This window comes from Hypomesus transpacificus, chromosome 14 (assembly GCF_021917145.1).
Source record: "Hypomesus transpacificus isolate Combined female chromosome 14, fHypTra1, whole genome shotgun sequence".
In the NCBI taxonomy this organism is placed as follows: Eukaryota; Metazoa; Chordata; class Actinopteri; order Osmeriformes; family Osmeridae; genus Hypomesus; species Hypomesus transpacificus.
Genome location: NC_061073.1, coordinates 3,805,848 through 3,812,510, shown reverse-complemented (window position 1 = coordinate 3,812,510; position 6,663 = coordinate 3,805,848). Strand labels below are relative to the sequence as shown.

At 44.1% G+C, this 6,663-nt stretch overlaps 1 protein-coding gene across 1 annotated transcript in view; it reads left to right on the top strand.

The window, feature by feature from the left end:
* Window positions 1–2,855: 2,855 nt before the first annotated feature.
* nrcama (neuronal cell adhesion molecule a) overlaps window positions 2,856–6,663 on the top strand; it is a 59,467-nt gene continuing 55,659 nt past the window's right edge. Inside the window, exon 1 of the mRNA XM_047034081.1 lies at window positions 2,856–2,997. The gene's annotated coding sequence lies outside the window, so the exon portion shown is untranslated. The remainder of the gene's footprint in view (window positions 2,998–6,663) is intronic.

Below are 6,663 nucleotides of genomic sequence, written 5' to 3'. Positions count from 1 at the left end.
TTGTGTGTACAGGCGCGGGGGCAGTTGGCAGGCCTGTAGGCGAGCAGGAGAAGGTGATGAGATGACTGTGCAAGGCTTTGCTCAGACACCTGGGTAACAGAGCTGGCCAGTGATGGATTACATTCCCTCCAGCATAAACACAGGCCACTGACACAGCTCTGCACCACCTGCTTTCACACACAAACACGCAGTAATGGACCCACATGAGTCAAAGGACACATGACAACACAAACAACAGCAGCAGTGCAAGGTACTCCACAGTAATGACACGGGATGAGCTTTGGGTATTCTACCACATGTCCTCTCCAGTGACATTGCAGCTCTGCTACAGTCACTATGGGAACGTTAACTGTCCTCCAAAAGTAATTGGTTTTTACCGCAAGTGAACTCATTTGCATATGATTTTTGCACATCAATCATAGAGGTGTTCTCCACATTAAGCTTCAAAAGTGTAGGTACAGTGCTGATTTGTGTTGTATGCCCAACTTGTCTCTCTCTCCCCCCCCCCCTCCTGTGTTAACACAGTTAGACAGACTGCAGAGGCTGTTTTCACTCAACGTAGGGATGGTATAATGAAATTATAGACTGATGCATTCTCCCCTGATGTAAGCAGAATCAACTCATGGACTTGTTCCACTGAAATAATCCTATTAGGGACTTGATTTCTTTGCACCTTTGGCCTAGCTTCTGCTTCTCACGTATCAATATGTCTCTCAAACTTAAACCCAACTTTCCAGCCTTCTTCAGGGAATCAAGTGGATGTTGATAGACGCCACATGCTCTGGGATCTGAGTGATTGCGTAATGCTGTTTATGCTTGGGGTATCTGGTACTCAATTATGATTCTCATTCAGCTGTAGTGAATGTCCCTTCTCATTAGATCCTAATTGGTTTTGCAGTGAGCGGTGCATGGGGCGACGAGACTCACTTTGTAGATATTCTTGCCTCAGACCGTGTTTGTTCATGACGCGAACATGACAGGGTTGAGTTCCTCTCTCCAGGGTCTATATACTGCTCCTCGTTCAGGTTGGTTTCAGGGCTGCCACGCTAACTCCCATTAGTATTTTGTTTGTGTTGTTGATGTGTTTCTTGTCTCCAGTTCACCACAGTGGTTTTCGATACTGTTTGGTAATCATCCTCATTTCACATAGGATCTCATTCACCAGACTAGTGGGCTATTTTATGGTCGGCTTGGCTGTTCTGGGTGCACTCACTGTTGTTCCATGTGTGGCGTGGTTAGGCAAAGAAACAAACTGAGTCATTTAGGAAAATAAAGCCTGTGGATGCCCTTTCTCAGGTAACATTAATCTCAAACCGTTCATTCTCCCTCAACAGTGTTGTAAGGAACTAACAAGGGTGTCTGTTCTAGTAGATTTAGTACAGTATCTAAATCTATACCATAACAGTCTGTGTTCTCTACGAGGGGACCATGCATCTGTCTCCACTTGAACTCATAGAAAAGCTTTTTAGAGTACAGTGTTTCCCAGATAGTATGCATGCAAAAAGTGAATATTTTAATTGGATTCAAAAATTACAGACATATCTTAAGGCGGTCTGGGATGAGAGACGGGGGCAATTACAGTATTTCTTAATGTGGGGTTGGGCGGATATGGGAAAGAGTCCCATAGTCCCTTGCTGTTGATAATGAGTGGTTGCTTCAGGGCACAGGAGAGAAAGGACTGAAGAGACATGCTATTGCAAGACAGGGTGTGAAGGTTGACTGAGGTATCCATTGAACCTGACACCTTTTATGAAGTTGTACTGTATTTACATCTCTGGATTAGTTTGTTGCAGTGTTTTCCCATTTCATCCCTGTTGCTTCATTTCTCAAATGTTTGTTTCAAAACAATGGCTTGCAGAGAAGGACATTTTCTTAAATATTGTGGTTTCCTTCACTATTGCATGACAGATATCAGGACTGTTCTGACAAAAGGAAAGCTTGGGTTTGGCAGTTGCATTCAAAATGAAGGAAAGACTCGACTTTCTGCCAAACTAGGCTTATCTCTCAGTAATAACAGAGAAACTTGCTTTCTCTCCTCGTGGAGCTCTTGGTTCTATGGGTGCTGCAGATAGCTTCACATGCTAAGCTGGAGCTAATGCATGTGTGCATTAGCTCTAGCGTGCTGGAAAGCATGGAAACATGCTGTCTATGGGCGCCATGAGCACCCATACAGTGCTCACCCCACAAGCTTCGTGATGATTGTTGGTGCGATGCTGGTTTCTGGGCAAAAGACGAGAGTGCACCAGGGCATGCAAATTAATCCATTAGAAGGTCTTGCTTCACAGCTGGAAAGTGGTTCTTTGTCTTCAAGTGATGATGGTAATGTTTCAGTTAGAAGTGCAGTAGGCTACATGTTTTATTGAGGTTGATTACTTATTCAAGTGGAGCCCATTTGAAAAGAATGTAGATACACTGTAAAAAGCACACAACACTATTGTGTTTTGCATTACATTTCACAAGTAAACATTAACACACTTTTATTCTTTGTTTAAGATATTCATTGTTTCGTTGCCTAAATCTAGCAAAGTTGTCTTTCAAAATCTAGTGGCAAAAGCTTCTCATTCACCACTTTCACTGTCAGAGGATTACCATTAGTATACATTTACCACACAGCATGTGACTTTATTTGAGTTTGCATGATACCTCAAACCCATGCAGTAGAAGATATCACAGATTGTCCCTCTGTGATGTTTTCAGTACAGCAAGGGTAATATTACCAGGACTATTTATATTTTGCCGAAATGGTTTAGTGCCTCGAGGCCACCATTCATCTGTAGCGGGGCGCTGCAGAGCGCGCAGGAAGCGTGCGCAGAGAACGCAGCTGCTCGAGCCCGTCGAGTGAACTGGTGGGAGCAGAGAGGACCAGTGGTTGAAGAGGAGGCAAGTGAACTGAACGGGGCACTGTCGTAAATACACACAGGAGAGATAACAGTCTGTCGCAGGAACCCTATAGATACACAGAATCCATCGCATTGCGCATCACCGCGACATCGAAAGGTAAGCATCAGCATTTAAAAAGTAGACTGGTGTATAACATCCCACTCGTAGGACAAGTCGCGCAGTATAGGTCTGTGGCAATTGAGTCACTTGAGTAGTTTTTCTTTGCGAAAGGTGTGTTGTTTGAATGATAAAACCCCCCACTGTTTTCATTTATTGAGTAGCACACCCTGCGCACTATAATGGAATTTTGAAAAAATGATGATGGACTTTGGATTTGTAGAGTTTGTATAATTGTATTTACTCAAAGCAGGTGTACAAGCCCATATCTACGGCTTGTCTAGTGGTGTGCTCAGCTGTCAACGTTTGAGTGACCCTGGTATAAGCGGACGATGCTGAATGAAAAGATTCAGATAGGCTTCTCATAACAAGTCATCCACAATGTGATAGATATTATGCATCCATGACAGATAATGTCGCTAGTTTGACGGCAGGCTTTTGAACACCCTCTTTCCGATTGCGTTTCGTGACTTGTTGTCCATACTGTGTCATACCGTTGCGTAAACATCTTACCCACCATTTTCAATTAGATTAGTCTTTTAGCATTGTGTTTGTGTTTTACGTAATTTTGTCATGGAAGGTTATGTTACCACATGGCTGTTATCCTAAATATATATATATATATATTTATTTATTAATTTATCGTTAAATGTCCATTCTATTTTGTCTCAAGATCAAATGTTTAGATAATAGTCCCAGGAGGTTTATGCATCAATCAGATGTCATTTATTTCTGTCAAGACAAACACTTGCATTACTGCAAAAACATTCCCACCCAATCCCCCTCCCCCTATTATAGCTTCATTCATAGTACACCCCCCCCCCCCTCCCCACCCTGATCCTTCCACAACAGACATTCACCCAAACAAGCACACTTTCTCTTTTCAGTCAAATACACCAACTGATACAATGCTAATGACTAATGCCGGTCATCTAGTTGGTGTATAAAAGGCCTGACACACTTTCTTGTGATATTTATGCAGTCTAAGCAGACTATGGTTAATCTCCCGAATCAGATAACAATATCCTTCTGACCTTCCGTATGGCATATTTGCATAAATTCAGAAAGAGCGCCAAATGTGTGAAACTACCTTCTTGCTTATTATTTATACTCTATTGTCTGTGTGCTTTTGAGTATTTTTGAGCCATGACCCAGGACATGACTCATCCATTTCAGAGTTCAGTTGATACCATTCCAGTGCTGTAACATACACATTACTGAGAAACCCACTCTTACTACCGACCCTAATACTTCTGTCGACTGGACAATTCACTCTCACTTGACCGGGGCTGAAAATGGGTCAAGACAGTGACCTACATATTGCTACATTTCACCGGTAAATGACACTAGCCATGGATTTGCATAAATAAGGGATTATCATGACACACGTTGGCTGGTTTTATTGTGGGAGTTCCAGTCATCCTGGTGACCTAAAACCAATGGAGGGCGGCTGGTGGCAGACGGTGGTTGACCATGGGAAACGCCGGGGTGGTGGAAGGAAAATGCTACTTATTTTACTCTGTGGGTTGAAGAAGCATGCAGACTATTCTCTGAGAAGTGATTCGTTCTCTTGCGCCGTCTTTCAGGCATTTGTGGACTCCCCCGACGGCGGGACAATGAGGCTCATACATCCATGCCCCCTGAACTAGGTCCTGTCATGCTGATGTCATAACCGTCCACTTCTAGGAACTGATATGAACGTATGACTCACTGGTGTTTCATCTAGATCTGGTTTTATAATTTTGTCTACAATGAATGAGAAACAAGAGCCAGAGACATAAGAAACACGACTGAAGTCCAGTATAGAAGATTGGTTGTTTAAATAGTAGTCCCTCTGATAGTGCGCCTGCTGTTCAAGTGCAGGGTTAGGTGAAATCCAATGCTGGTCCGTTCCACACATTGTTGATTCCAGCCTTTCCGAGGTTGTCCTTACCTCTGCTCCACACGTAGGTATTTCTGTATGATGGCAGTACTATATTATGGTGTTACTGTATGAGCACTGCTGTATGATAGCAAATCACAAGATAAGCATTATTTAGAGACGTGTCATCAGTGGTTAGTCCTGGTTTACAGTTGTGGCTCCTTACCTTGAATAGAAATGATTCAAAAACAATGTGAATGAATTGGGATTCTTCTCTGCTGTGATATGTGAGTGGTCTCCAGGGACCCATGGAGGCCCATGTACATCCATTAGTGTCACCCCCCAGTCTGGGGGTGTGTGTTCCCACAGGGCCAGGGGACCCCGCACCGTGACAGCACTGGCATCTCTGGTGCGGCCTTGTCTCTGCCTCACTGTGGAACTGATGAATGGCTTTTTAGGAGACTGCAGTGGGGACCGTGTCCCAGTCCTCTTCATGGCTGCGTGCACAGTACCTGGGTGGGCCATTGGTTTCCATGGCGTGTGACCACACACATACACATACTGTATATGCACACATCCCCATCCCCTCACCCCCTCCCCCTAACACACACATGTTCACACACGCACACACTCACATATATGTGAACACACACACACCTCTTGGTGTGTCCTGAGTGGTGGCAAGCTGGTGAGTGCAATTAGAGTTTCACACTCGGTTAGGCTCAGGCACTAATGGGGATTGACACGTTCCTCTGAACCCTTCCATGCAGCTGGAACTGTTGTTGTTTACATCATAGACCTGTATTAAATTATCATGACTGGATGAAGACCGATGACTTAGAAAAATAAGAAAATTGAGTGATCTCTACGTAGCTGCCTCCAGGACCCAGACATAATTAGGCGAAACAAATACAGTCGGATGTATTATGTTTGCTAGAGCTCATCCTGGATAAACGAAGGATATATTTTTGCTACAATAATTGGCCCCTGTTTGGCTGGTAATGATAGAAAGTGAAAATTTAACAAGCCCTTATTCTGGTCACAATTTCACTCGGATAAGAACAATTTTCTTGAATTACCGGCTGGTCAGTTTGAGGTGTGTTAAGGTAGGCCTGGTGTGGTTGCTTGGACAGATGGCCAGCCAGGAGTGGCCTGTACTAACGTCCTCACCAATCAGTGGCTCAGTCATCATTACTCATTTTGTTACACCATTCTGGTGTTCGGGCCAAATCACTCAAGGTTACCTGGGCAACAGATTTATTGCCCATGTCAGTTTATTACACCCCTTAGAGAGAACAAAGCGAAAGTGATGCTCTTTTTTTGTTCAAACGAACTGTGAGGGATTGACTGCAAAAAAACGATTGTTTGAAGAGGGTGGTGAGGATAATGGAATGCGATGTTTTAGTTTTTTTTTCTTTCCTCAGCCCCAGAGTGCCTGACAGGTTAACCATCTCAGATTTTAATTAGACTAAACCTCTTGAGCCTCTTGTAAGTGGGGATGATTCCAAACATGAGTTTCTGTACTCTTGTGATACGAGCATGATAAACATAAGGGTGGGGTTAGTTTGTTGCTTTTCTATTTTACCACCCAGTGGAGGAGAAAGAAAAGAGGAATAGAGAGAGACAGAGAGAGGGAGGGTCTGCCGGCTTTACGGGGGGGGGGGGGGGGGATCATGTACTTCAACGGGACGTTGAGAAGGGGCAGGGAGAACAAAGAGGGTCTGTTTTCTCTGTCCATGCTGGCTGGGCCGTTGTTCTTGCCCCTTTCTTGTGAAGTAGGGAGGTGCTGCAGGGTCAGGGCCGAG